The sequence below is a fragment of the Syzygium oleosum genome, unplaced genomic scaffold (assembly GCF_021117445.2).
Source record: "Syzygium oleosum isolate NSW1041296 unplaced genomic scaffold, Sole_v2.1 Sole_v2.09, whole genome shotgun sequence".
Taxonomy (NCBI): Eukaryota; Viridiplantae; Streptophyta; class Magnoliopsida; order Myrtales; family Myrtaceae; genus Syzygium; species Syzygium oleosum.
This window is the reverse complement of record NW_026607493.1, coordinates 11,310,617-11,323,772: the sequence shown is the minus strand read 5'-3', so window position 1 is coordinate 11,323,772 and position 13,156 is coordinate 11,310,617.

Here is a 13,156-nt window from a genome sequence, read left to right as displayed (position 1 = left end):
ATTTCCAAATAACATGTATCTTAGAATTACTGTAAACATCCATAACACAATCAACATTGTCTTCAATGTCAAATTTTGTTTCTTTAGCTTTGTTGCATCTGGTTCAACACGTTTTAGTTGTGCCTTCAGAGCACTAACTTCATCGTCCATCAAATTGCCATCATCCTCATTATGGGTCGACACTGGTTTTTTTTCTTCACTGTTCTGGTGAAATTTTTTTGACACACTTCTTGCCGATTGATTAATTTCTGCATCAACTCAAATAAAAAAAAATCGCAACTATCCTCAATCTTATATTTTGGGCAACCGTGATATCTTCTTCCTCGATTCTTCTTCTTCTTTGCTATTTGTAGAGGACATTTTAAGCCACAATAGCGAAACACATGTATTGTTGTTTAATAAAGGGATCGATGTCATCAATTGTGAATTCGTTAATGTTTTCATCGATTATGATGATTGTAGTGTGACTATTATTTATGCTTTAAGAATCAACACCAATCGTAGCATTCCTAACTTGTAAAGATGTACATTTGCTTGTGAATATCAGAAGAGATCGGCAAATTTTAATATATAAACAAAGGAAGCATACATAACAACTAGAAGAAATTAACCTTTTGATGGATGACCATCAATAAAGAAAGAAGTTCAACAATAAAAAAAATCAAACCAACTATTATTTTTTATACTTACCCTGATTTACCAACTAATATAGCAAATAAGTTCAACAGCAACAACTCAACATATATCTTCCTATCTATTCCAAATTATTAGCATAATTCATTTGCATCTACAGAAAACTTTCATATTTGTATTTTTGACCAAGGGTTCAGATTGCTTCTATGTCATTGACAAGTTCCATTACTACTAAATGATCGTGCCATTATCCTTAGGGATTCACTGATGAAAGCAATGAGAAATAGAGTATGTAACTCATCAATAGTAGCTCAGCATATATCTACATTGCACTAAGAGTATGTATTACTTGAAAATTTCACGGATGAAAGAATGGTCTGAATACAAAAAGAACATAACATCCATAGCAGCAACAGCACGACATTGACAACAACAAAATTGACTTACAAAGACCTGGTTTCATGTAGAGACGTGATTCACAGTGAGTCAAAACCCATGTCAGCAATTTTCCAAACATAAAGGTGCATGAACTTTCTTGAATGAAATCTAATGAGTTGTGACCATCCACGTCCAATCGAAGAAATAACCTTAGCGAAATCAAGATGGCTAAAGCTAAGGCATCGTTGTAAATATAAAGTATTGCAATTTCAACAAACAAGAACTTCAAGAAATTTGAATGTGTGGGCGAAGGTTTTGGGCAAGCGTCAAGTGAGCAATGGGCGAATATGGGCAAAGGCATCAGGCGAACGTCGGATGCAGGCGTCGGCCGAGCGTCGGAGGAGAGCGTCGACTCAGATTTGGGGGAAATTTTGACATCAATTTGGGGAAGATCTCAATTTAGGGTTCCTCATATTTATTTGGCAAAGAAACTAGCCATTTTGAGCTAGAATTCTCCGGTCAAATCAGCATCGTTTGGAACTTCTTGAAGTTTTTTTTTTTAAATTTCTTTTAAAAGCAAATGGTGTCATTTTTGCTCTTCAGCTGCCATGTCAGCGCCAACCGACACGGACTAGGATTCCAAATTAGACTTTTCCGATTATTAATGGCTGGATGAACCAAATTAACATAAATGCAAAAGGTTTGGGATTAAATTAGTAAAATTAAATAGTTTATGATTGATATGACACAAATGCAATGGGTTTATAACTTTTTTTGGTAATTTTTCCCAACAAGTTTTTAATTGGATCATGGACACCTTTTGTATTTAACTCAAATTGGGTAATAATGGCATCCAAACTTACTAGTTAACCATAAATTGGAAAATAGTTGGTTTACAAAAAATTTGCTAGATATGAAACAGTTCGTTCTCATTTCCGTGATAGCTCAACATGTCGCTTTTCCTCTCTCCTTCTTAGGATTTTCTCTTCTCCCTTTCATCTTTACACAACTTTCTTTTTCAATCTCTATGGAGGGAAGGGTTTAAGCTAGATCTCTCCCTCCCCTCCCTTTTTCCTTTTTCTTTGGCTGATTTGGTTCTTTTTTATCTTTTTCTTGCTTTCCTTCCATTTTGCTAAACTTTTCTCTTCCGAATTAATCTAGATTTAGAAGTTTCTCTCTCTGTTTCGGGGAGGTTTATATCTTGATCTCGTCTAGATTTGAGAATTGTTGCGTGTATGATATCAGGGTTTCAGTTCCCTCGAGTTTCATAGGTGTATAAGTTCAATTTCAAAGAAGATCCGAGGAGTTTTGTGAAGATTTCACTCACATGTGTCAAATATGTGCTTGTTCAACGTTGTTACTCTGAAGGACGATGGCGTGGGGACATCGAATCTAGGCACGTACCGTCGAAAGGCAAAGCCGTAGCAACATATGGAGATTTCGGTGTGCGCTCATTACTGAAGACGGATTTGGTAATCGGTCGTTGATTTTTGTTTTAAGAAGTCATATATTTGCTCTTTGAGTAGGTGAACCCTAATCTTGTTCTAATGGTTTATCTCGTTATCCGAAACTTGTTTTGTTTTGAAATTGTTTGGAATTTGTCTTGGTTTGCAGTTAAACTGCGTTGTCTTTCTCTTGTATTTTTGTGGAAATGAATGAAATGATACTTTGACAAAAAAAAAAGGCTCTACATTTGATAAAGAGATCTAAAAGAAGGAAAAAAAATAAAGACTTCAAGCTAGGTATGACGAATACTTACTTTTCTCTAATTCACTGTGAATCAAGCGGTTACTGTAAACTCTTAAACGTATTTATGTATATATCATGTGAATCTTCATGATTGAGAAATAATCTATAATGCTAATGTTATGGACTCGATCCTTATATGAGATTTTTCTTGAATCGTGGGACACCACGAAAACCTCTAGTGAATCTAGGGGTGTGCAAATGGGACCGCCCGAACCGGGAACCGCCCGGACCGAACCGGATCGGCCAGTTTGGTCCGGTTCTCGGGAGTGTCGGTCCGGTTCCATGTTCCAAAAAGTAGAACCGGTGTCCAGGCAGTCCAATTCCCAGTTCCAAGATGGGAACCGGACCGCCCGGACTGGACCGACCAATATATATATTCAGGTGTGAGCTACATTCTTGTTTTATATGTTTTGGCTTTTGCTGTTTAGACATTAAAATGATGTAAGCATACATCTTTATCCATTTTGAGCATGCTGATATCATTTATGGTTGGGGAATCTCATCATATTTGATTGGGGAATTTCTACATTGATCGATTCCATTGAACCAGACCGTCGATCCGATCCAGTTCCCTGTTCCAAGACTGGCCAGTCCAGTTCCCGGTCCTAGAAATTGGGAATCGGTCCTCCCGTTCGATTCCCGGTTCCACTTAGAATCGGACCGGATCAGACCGGGAACCGATCATCCCTAAGTGAATCCATCAAGTTCGTGGATCTCACGGTAGATGAAAATTAGCGAGTAATAAAAAACCTAACCTTTCAATGAGTATTTTTTTAAAAAAACTTCTCTTTCAACCTTGTAATTTCACGATTTTTTTATTCAAGTTCCCGTGCTATCGAGTCCTTTTAGTTCCACAAATTTTCTAATCAAGTCCCTTTGACAATAAATCCGATCAAATTCAGCTGTGCTGGCCATCAGTCAATGTCGGCATGCAACATGGGCATGCACATTGGTTGAATTTTATCCGCCTCAGATTACAACGTAGTGTAATATTAAGGCAAAAGAACACTACAAGTGCCATAACTTGTGTACGGCGCTCACTTTGGTGCCATAAGTTTTTTTTGATCACTTTAGTGCTAAAATTTTTGAAAAACGATCACTTAAGTGCTAAAATTTTTGAAAAACGATCACTTAAGTGCCAACTCCGGTGCCGTACACAATTTTTCGCCGGAAATCCGACGTGGCATTTTTTTTTATTAATTTCTGAAGCTGACGTGGCTCGCTGGAGATTGGCACTTTAGTGATCGTTTTTCAAAAATTTTAGCACTTAAATGATCGTTTTTAAAAAATTTTATCACTTAAGTAATCGTTTTTCAAAAATTTTAGCACTGAAGTGATCCAAAAAAAACTTATGACACTTAAGTGATCATTTTCCTCCGACTTGGCACCAAAGTGATCCGAAAAAAAGTTATGGCACCAAAGTGATCTCCGTACACAAGTTATGGCACTTATAGTGTCCTTTTGCCGTAATATTAACTAGGGAAAACACTACCAAAAACCTCAAACTATGCCACTTGTGACAAATTTACCCTGAACTTTTTTTGTGATACGAAAAATCCCAAACTATGTCACTTGTGACACATTTACCCCATAATACTTTGGCCCAAGGGCATTTTCGTCTTTTTCCTTTTTTTGTTTTTTTTTTCCTTTCTTCTCTCTTCCCTCCGCCGGCCATGGCGGAGGGAAGCTGGTGAGGGCGGCCCTCACCGGCGTTGGGGTTGAGTGAGGGCGACCCTCGCCGGTGTCGAGTGAGAGTCGCCCTCGCCTGGGTGAGTAAGGGCTGCCCTTGCCCTTGCCAGATCGGGCGACCATCTCGCCCGACGCCGGCGAGGGTGACTCTCGCCCGACGTCGGCGAGGGTCACCCTCGCCCAAGCCCATCGCTGGCGAGGACCGCTCTCGCCGGCTTCCTTCCGCCATGGCCGGCGAAGGGAAGAGAGAAGAAAGGAAAAAGGAAAAAAAACAGAAAAAGGAAAAAGATGAAAATGCTCTTGGGTCAAAGTATTGTGAGGTAAATGTGTCACAAGTGGCATAATTTGAAATTTTTCGTGTCACAAAAAAAGTTCAAGGTAAATTTATCACAAGTGACAAAGTTTGGGATTTTTTGTTGTATTTTCCCTATTAACTAATATCTTCCACCCACGTCTAGTGGGCATCCACACATTATATCTGCATTATATTTTAATGTCATTTGATGGTCCCGTCGTTTGAGTTTTATCAGATTCGGTGTCAAAGGGACACGATCATAAAATTTGTGAAAGCAGAAGGGCAAATCCGACAAATCAAAAGCGCATATATATATAATTAGATAAAGCGTGAAAGTACAAATAAATTTAAAAAAAAAATAAATTATCAAGGACGTGAAAGTCAAAGTTTCACACTGAGACAAGAGCCAGCTTTTCCACGAAGCATCAATTGAGCGCATCCGCATGGGACTAGCACCGTCACAAATTCCAAACCGGCATTCATTGTTTCCACATTTGGTGAAATGTCGATTTTCAAGTCCTGAATGGGCAAAATACAGCTGGCCCTCCAATTTTCTATCTTCTCTTCTCTTTTATTTTTGGTCCCTCCTAACTTCTAATTTACATAATTTCTCAATGGCAGTGGAGTTATTTATTACACATATGGACCATGGAATGCCCATTTTCACAGAGACCTCTCCCTATCCCCAGATTTGGACACTCACATGCCCTTGGACAAGAAGAACGTGCATATGATAGACATGTTAGCTGAAGTTGTCTCCCCTCGAAAACTTTAGTCCATGTGACCAATATAACCTGTCATGCAAGCATACAGCTTATGTATGTCATCTTACCAAACATGTGCCCTAGGCCTTGGTCCCAGAGGGATTGGGGAGCTATTCATTAGCACGAGATGTACCGACACGACATTAAATAGATTGAATCCTCACGACAGCTCGCCTATTCGAGATATTTAAAATTCAATCACTATGTAAGCATAGGTCTCTGTAGTATTCTGAAGTTTCGTTGCTATACATCCTTTTATTTATTGACGTTGTAACCCTAAAATATGGCGTGTCTCATTATCTTTCACTAGATCTGCCGAAAATCTTATAAAAATCATTAATTGGTTTGGATGGATGGGTAATGTGGTACTTAAAAACTTACCGTTATTTTATGGCGAAACCATCACCACTTTAACTCAAATGTTCTTGTAAATAATGCATGTTTCTAAATATTTATTTTTTGGGGTCAAATGGTGGCTAAAAAGGCATGCTTTTATCCGTAAAAAGAAAGAATAATGACATAAATGGTCCCTGAACTTTGGCCCAATGTGCAATGTAGTCTTTGAACTATTAATTTGTTCAATGTGATCCCTGCACTTTTGGTATATGTTCAACTTAATCCTTGAACTATATGAAAATGTTCATTGTTGTCATTCCATTAATTCAAGTACAAGGACAATATTGAACATTTTAATATAGTTTAGGAATTAAGTTGAACATGCACAAAAAATGTAAGGACCGCATCAAACAAATTGAAAGTTCGGGCAACACATTACACATTGAGTTACAGTTTGGGGATCATATTGAACAAATTGGAAGTTCATGGACTACATTGTACATTAGGCCAAAGTTTAAAGACCATTTGTATTATTTTCCCTAAAAAGAAGGGAAGAAATAGAGGAGCTCTACTCAATTTAAGAAAAGAAAGAGGCCAATGAGGTTACCTTGGGCTCGTTAATAGCCCAAATAAGTATCTCAGCCCAAACTAAGCCATGATTCAAGTGTAAAGAGACCGCGATTGGCTAACAATACAAAACAAATTTGAGATGACAAAAGGTTTCTTCTACGAAAAAGCCCAACAAAAAAGCAATAATTTTGACTAAGAAAATTGAGTACACCGATAAAGTATCAAATTAAAGGATGAAAATATTAATATTAGCAGCAAACGAAGTTGGATAAGGGTTCAAAATATGTGGAAATGAAGGAATAAATGAAATTGAATGGTGAAGGTCCTTGTCTAGTGCAGCTGTTTTTTCTTCTTCTTTGCCCAATGCATTGGCATGCAATTTGATTTTCATATTGAGCCTTGCACGTGCCCATGTGCTCTGATAGTTACTATCACTTGAGTGGAAACAGGTCCACTATTTAGCTGTTGCCATCGCGGTCGCCGTGTCGTCTTGTTCTTTTTTGGTGTCTAAATGAACCAAAAAGTAGAGACAGTCGAATAGTGTACAGTTTAGCCATCTTGCAATCAAAATCCTTTTTGTTAGAAATCTCTGCATAAATCCTAAGTAGGATCATCGTTTGGGGAAAAGAAATAGAGTGAACGTTGGTGGGTTTGATCTGTGAGCTCTGGTCTTAAACTCTCCAAGATAATTGAGTGTCCTTGTGATCTAGAATATGATTGACATGATCTATTAGAACTGGGTTTGAAGATGAGTTCAAGTCAATATGGTGTGATGCTATTGGTTGATTTTGGTTCGTCGGGACATTGATCTATCTATGTAAGTACACCAGTAACAAACTGATTGTACCATGCACATGCATGTTGGAGTCATTGTCAAGAACCCCAACGGCTTTAGAGATTCCATTTTCAAGTTCAATAATGCAAAGTCCCTCTCTCGCTTCAATGTAACCCACTTACATTCCATGTGTCTCCCTCCTCATTCGATACTAGTAGATAAGAGGTCCCAAAATCCCACTTTAATTCATGACTCCATATGCTTCGAGTCGTCGTCTTCTTTCATTTTCCTCATCAAATGCTCTTTCTCGACAATGGATAACAATGTCAAGAGCTCTCTAAACTTGGTTGTTGGGTCACCATGCCAAAGCATATGTGGCCATGATCATTGGAGTGGGTATGTTCATGGTCAATGTCTCTCATGCCCATCGTCTCCTAAGTTGGTATTCATTCATGGTTTCAATCTTTATAGCAAGATCAGGACATCGGCCTCTTTAAGCCGTTTTCAACAAGAAATGATGCTTTTAGTTATGAGAGAAAATTAAGAAAAATTTTTGTTTGGAAAATTTTTTAATATAACCCTGAATAGGATAACTTGTATCCTAATTGGTGTTTGTGGTAACAACAGATCTGTCCGGATATAATTTGGCAAAGAATCCCACCTAGGGGATTGGATATACCCAGAGTGGATAGTGATTAAACAAAAAAATGAAAAATATAGAAAAATGTGCACCAAAAAAATAGAGGGGAAAGGATTTGGCGAGAGAGAACGAGCAAGCTCCACCCTCGTTCAATGTTGCAGCGCCACTCAACCATTGTCCCCCTTTGTCTCATGCTCTCTCTTTATCTAAATCCGTCGAGCTCGTCAGATCGACGGACTCCGACACTCTAAATATCAAATCTAAGGCTTGTGACCTCAGATTCATGGTTGTCGACCTCAAGGGATCCTAGATATTGGGTCGCCTGAGGCTGGGCCTTCCCTCAGTGCGACTGCGAGCTTGTGTTCCTGTGGCTGAGTTTTGACTATTATACCCTCTTTCAATTGTTGCAAAATCCGTAAGATTCAAATCAATTGGCTTGATTTTGATGTTCATATCTAAAAATTGCTATTAGCTGTAGAGTTCAAGATCAAATTTCTCAATTGTTTCAGGTGGGGCAAGCTCATTTTAGCTTAGGGAGGATTTTGGATAGAGCAGTTGGATAGCCGTGAGGTTGGATGGCACAAGCACCTCGTCTTCGTCTTCGGAGTTGCTTAATGGTTTCTTGCTTAATGCGATGGCTCTGAGGTTAGAGGGCAATAGCCGATGGCTGATAGCTGACAATCGTGGTGAGGCACCGAGCGAGTAGTTGTCTTCGTGTTCAAAGCATGGCAACTTGATTCTGGCCGGGTGTCTATAACCATGTTATATTTGGACATTTACCAAACATTGCATATGATATTATAAATTCGATTTTTATCTTATCTGACTTTATTATCCCTGACAAAACAGATCCAAACAACCAAATGCTGGTACTTCAATTTGGGCCCACCTTGATGGGCCCCAAATTATGTGGCCCACAAGTACAAGAATAGCTTTTGTTATAATGATTGGTGGGTGGCTTTGGAGTCACCTCCTCTAAACATGGAGCTGAAGTGAAAGTTTCTTTTAAATTTTTTTTCCTCTTTTTCTAATTGGCTAGTTCGTTTCTATTAAGGGCCCTCAGCCCAAGAAGAAGTTGAGCCCATAAAAAGAATCTTAATCCTCTACAAATGTAGCAAAAACTAAAGGACACCTCTTCGATTGATGGCACCCATGAACCATAATTGACAAAAGTGATATAAACAAAAATAAAGAGAAATATAGAAAAACAACGTGTGGTAGTACTTGATTTGATTGATGGGCATTTGGGCCTTCCACCCACCCAATACAAGCAAAGATAGATGCTCCATGTCTCCACCTTCCCTTTTTTTCCTTCCTCATAATCTTTTTGTAGATACTAAAATGTGGACCCTAATTTTGCTCTAGACAAGCATAATAGCATAATAGATGCTCCATCAATTGAATTTTAGGTGTATGAGAAAAACAATGCAAAGGCAAAAGAAGATGAGGACCCCTCCCCCCTTCTCTCTCTCTCTCTCTCTCTCTCTCTCTCTCATGGAGCCTGAGAATTTATAATTTGAAATGGTTAGGACCCATTGAATAGGTCCTCCTTGTCAAAATGTTGAATATTGAATGGGATATTCCTTTTGTTTTGAGAAGAATCATGAATGACCTATCACACACCCAAAAAAAAGAAAAAGAGAAGAGCTCTAGGAATCATAAATGATTGAATCTCCTGAACCAACCCAACCCAACCCATTATAATTTCTCGACGGGTTGCTATCTCTTCAATCGGAAGTTTTCGTAAATGCCATTATAATAATTCAGTCGATATTCATTAGGTATAGACAACACATCCATTCGAGCGATATCTTCAGAAAGCTCCAATTTTTTTGATTCGCATGTTCTCAGCATCGCTAAAGGAAAAATACATGTAAAGAATCGTATGATCGGGTGTTATAGTAACTTATCAGATGGTTTTTATGAAAGTTCAAAAAACATGCATATACTATTACCCAATGAGAAATCATCAATATAATACATAGAGCATAGCTTTCATTATCAAAAAAATGATTGCTAGCGATCTTAATCATAAGAAACCCCCCGGTTATAGCGCTGAAAATTCCTCAGAGATAATGCATGCATTCATATTCTGTACGTGAAGTGGACCACTATGTCCACTACAACCACCACCAAAAAACAACAAAAAAACGTAGGTCTCACCTAAAAGATTAATCCCATGTGTGTGTAAGTCCAAGTTGGCTGTCCAAACTCTTTTGTCCGAGTAAAAGATTGATTCAACCTCTTCTTCTTCTGGTCTATATAGATGCTACATTGGAGCAATGAAGGTCACCTAACATGCACCGATTCGACCAAGCTCGCATAAAATGGCGGCAAGAATTGACCGTTGGCAAACTCCATAGACATTGTCATAAGAACACCATACTCGTAGTCAGAATGTTTCATTCGGGCCGCAACTATCAGTGCTCATTTTGAGTGAGTCCGTTGCCGCTCCCATCGAGTTGGAGGAAAACCGAAGCGATCATGTCAGAGAGACATGTTTCTCTTGCCCTTCCAAAAAGGAATATACACGACCCAATATCAGAGAGCAGACTGATGCATCCAAGCCTTCTTCTCTTGGTCTACACAGAATGCTGAAAGTGACACAGCCATTCGTGAGGTTTCATGGGATATGCAATAGCGGAGATAAATCAAACTTAGAACATCGAATCTGTCAACACATCTACATGAAACAGAGAGCTTTTGATAGGTCATCAACACACAGCCTACTTGTTTCCACGTTGAACTTCTCTTCAATACAAAAAAGAAGAGAGAGAGTTGATTATGGAGTGAGACCTAATCCCACAAGGTTTAACTTGGCAGCATAGGGAGCGCACGTTTTGGGTACGGTTGGTGAGAAGCAGAAGGTCTCATCCTAATCACTTCGCTTGCGCTGCCCAAATCACAATCACTCAATAGATTAAAACTTGCACGTCCTTGTCGATCGCCATCTCCTTTCAAAGTGGTGGTTGAAGTGGCTTTCATTATGTGCAACAAGCACTTCCATCGGGTGATTAAGATTGAATAATACCTTTCGTTTGTGCGAAAGATGAAACCAACACGTGCCCTCAAGATTCACTTTGATTCGTGGAAAGGGAAAGCTAGGATGATGAGGTTCTCTCTTGCCCTAGTAGAATTTATATTGTTGAGTACGTCTTGAATTCTATTTTCAGTATTTGACCCAAAGCGAGTTTTTTATACCTGAATTGACATTTATAATTACCTGACTTGAGAAAAAATTGAAGGTTTAGTGTTGCTAGCGGCCCCATAGCCTAACACTGGAGTAGTATAACTATTATTTTTCTCCAGTTATTAAATTGACTGAAAAAAGAAGTTATTAGGTTTAAACTAGAGACAAAAATAGTCTTTAGTTTTTCGAGCAACCTTTTAAATTTTTTGAATTTCTATAGTAAATTTTGCTTCTCCTTTTTCTATGGTTTTTTCCGCATAGGTTTTCCACATAAATCTGTGTGTTCATTTGTTCTTCTTAATTTTAATTTCGTTGTAGTTTCCGAATCTATCATAACATATACTTCATTTGTTTTATTTTTACCAAAGCTCATGCTTGTTATTTTCCTTTTAAGGAAAAACCTAATATTGCGTTTGGTAAGGATACTAGATTTGATCTACGAAAGAGTGCGTTAAATAATGCATTATATAGTAAGTGAACTTTTAGATAATTGAGTCATATCGAGCACTTCTTTAGAGTTTGTCGCATTATATGATACGACACCTTTCTATAATAGCTTTTTAATATTCTTCAGATTTTTCTCTGCTTAACCTTTTATAATTGTCCACTCAATTCATCATGGAATATCGGAGCCTACGTAATACAGAATATGGAAATCTGATCTTCCGTGCTTCCAAATCCTAACAGCAAATTCCACAAAATCTTTGACAATGCCTTAATTATTGCTCAAAAGAACTTTCATTGTTTTGACTAATGCCAGTACGATGGAATAATAATATCGCCACTTGAAAATCACGCTTAAAAAATGCAGCAGTAAGGGGGAGGGGGAAATTGTGTTTTATAAAGAAGAAAAAAATAAAGGCCGAAGGAAAAGTAAGCAAAAATCGCTATAATTTAAGCGATCACATCAATATTGACATTGTGACGTGTTGACACATTGACATTTTGACACCCACACGTGTTTGTGTCCCACCTATTGTGCGTTCACGAGCTCAAAAACAGAAAGTACTTGAACCAATCTGATTGAATGTTAATATCTGCACCTTCCCTTGCTCCGTACCTTAAATCAAACAATCCAAGAACTAATCTTCTACCATATATTACAGCTGATTAGCTCAGCTTAACAAATATATTTAGAGCCGTCGAAGTGATCTTCTCATGAAAATCCAGAAACATTAGTGTGGCACAATTGTTCTTGGACGAGAGTTAGATGGACCAATTGATGCAGCTTGAATTTTCTTAGGGCAAGAAAGGCCTCTGAAACCCTAAATGAGACCCTATGAAGTTCTTGGTCAGTGCGGTTAACCAAGTTAATTTCTTTTTGGCAAGGAATGAATGGGGAAGTTCTTATGATTCGGCACGGGACCAACCATGATTGCCAGAAAAGGAAAACAATCAAGGGGAACAAATGATGCCAAAACCACATCGCAGGTAGCGTGAGGTAATCAAGTATTACCACTAACAGTGATTGTTCAAAGTAACACGCATTCGACCATTTTTAAGCATTGATTCCGGTCGACAGCAACCTGATTCCAACTCTGCCTAGCATCGACGAAGAGATCATTGCTTACGGATCTCCTAATTTGGAGTGGATAAGATGCCTTTGATTCAACCGATAGTTGGGCTGCAAAAGAACATCCGGAACATCATGCTACTGAAAATGGAAAACAAAGCTCTAGGATGTGGATGCCAGCAATTGGAAAAACTAACAGCATTTTCACTCGAATGTTACGGTCAAACCAGCTTATCTCCAACTAATACTCAAATGTTTTTCAGTGGATGACATATGAACCATTTGCAGTGTTGACAGGAAGGAAAAGTTAATTGGGCGTTTTGAATCTTTGATGTTCTTTTAACCCCAATGAGAAAGGGCATCTCTCCCTACCGCCATGATGAATGAACCCATACGAAAAGAAAGAAACAAAAAGATAAACAAATCAGCAAAAGCTAAAGTGGGTCAGTCCTGTTCCTTGTTAATTGGATCCTCTCAAAAAAAAAAAATTAGATCCTCTCACCAATATCGAGTACTTTTTTCGCTTTCTCATTATCGAGGTTTTCAGCTCAAGATCGATTCAATTTGCATATCCGTTCTTTCTGGGAATGAAATTTTAATCCGATGCAATTTGATGATTTCCGT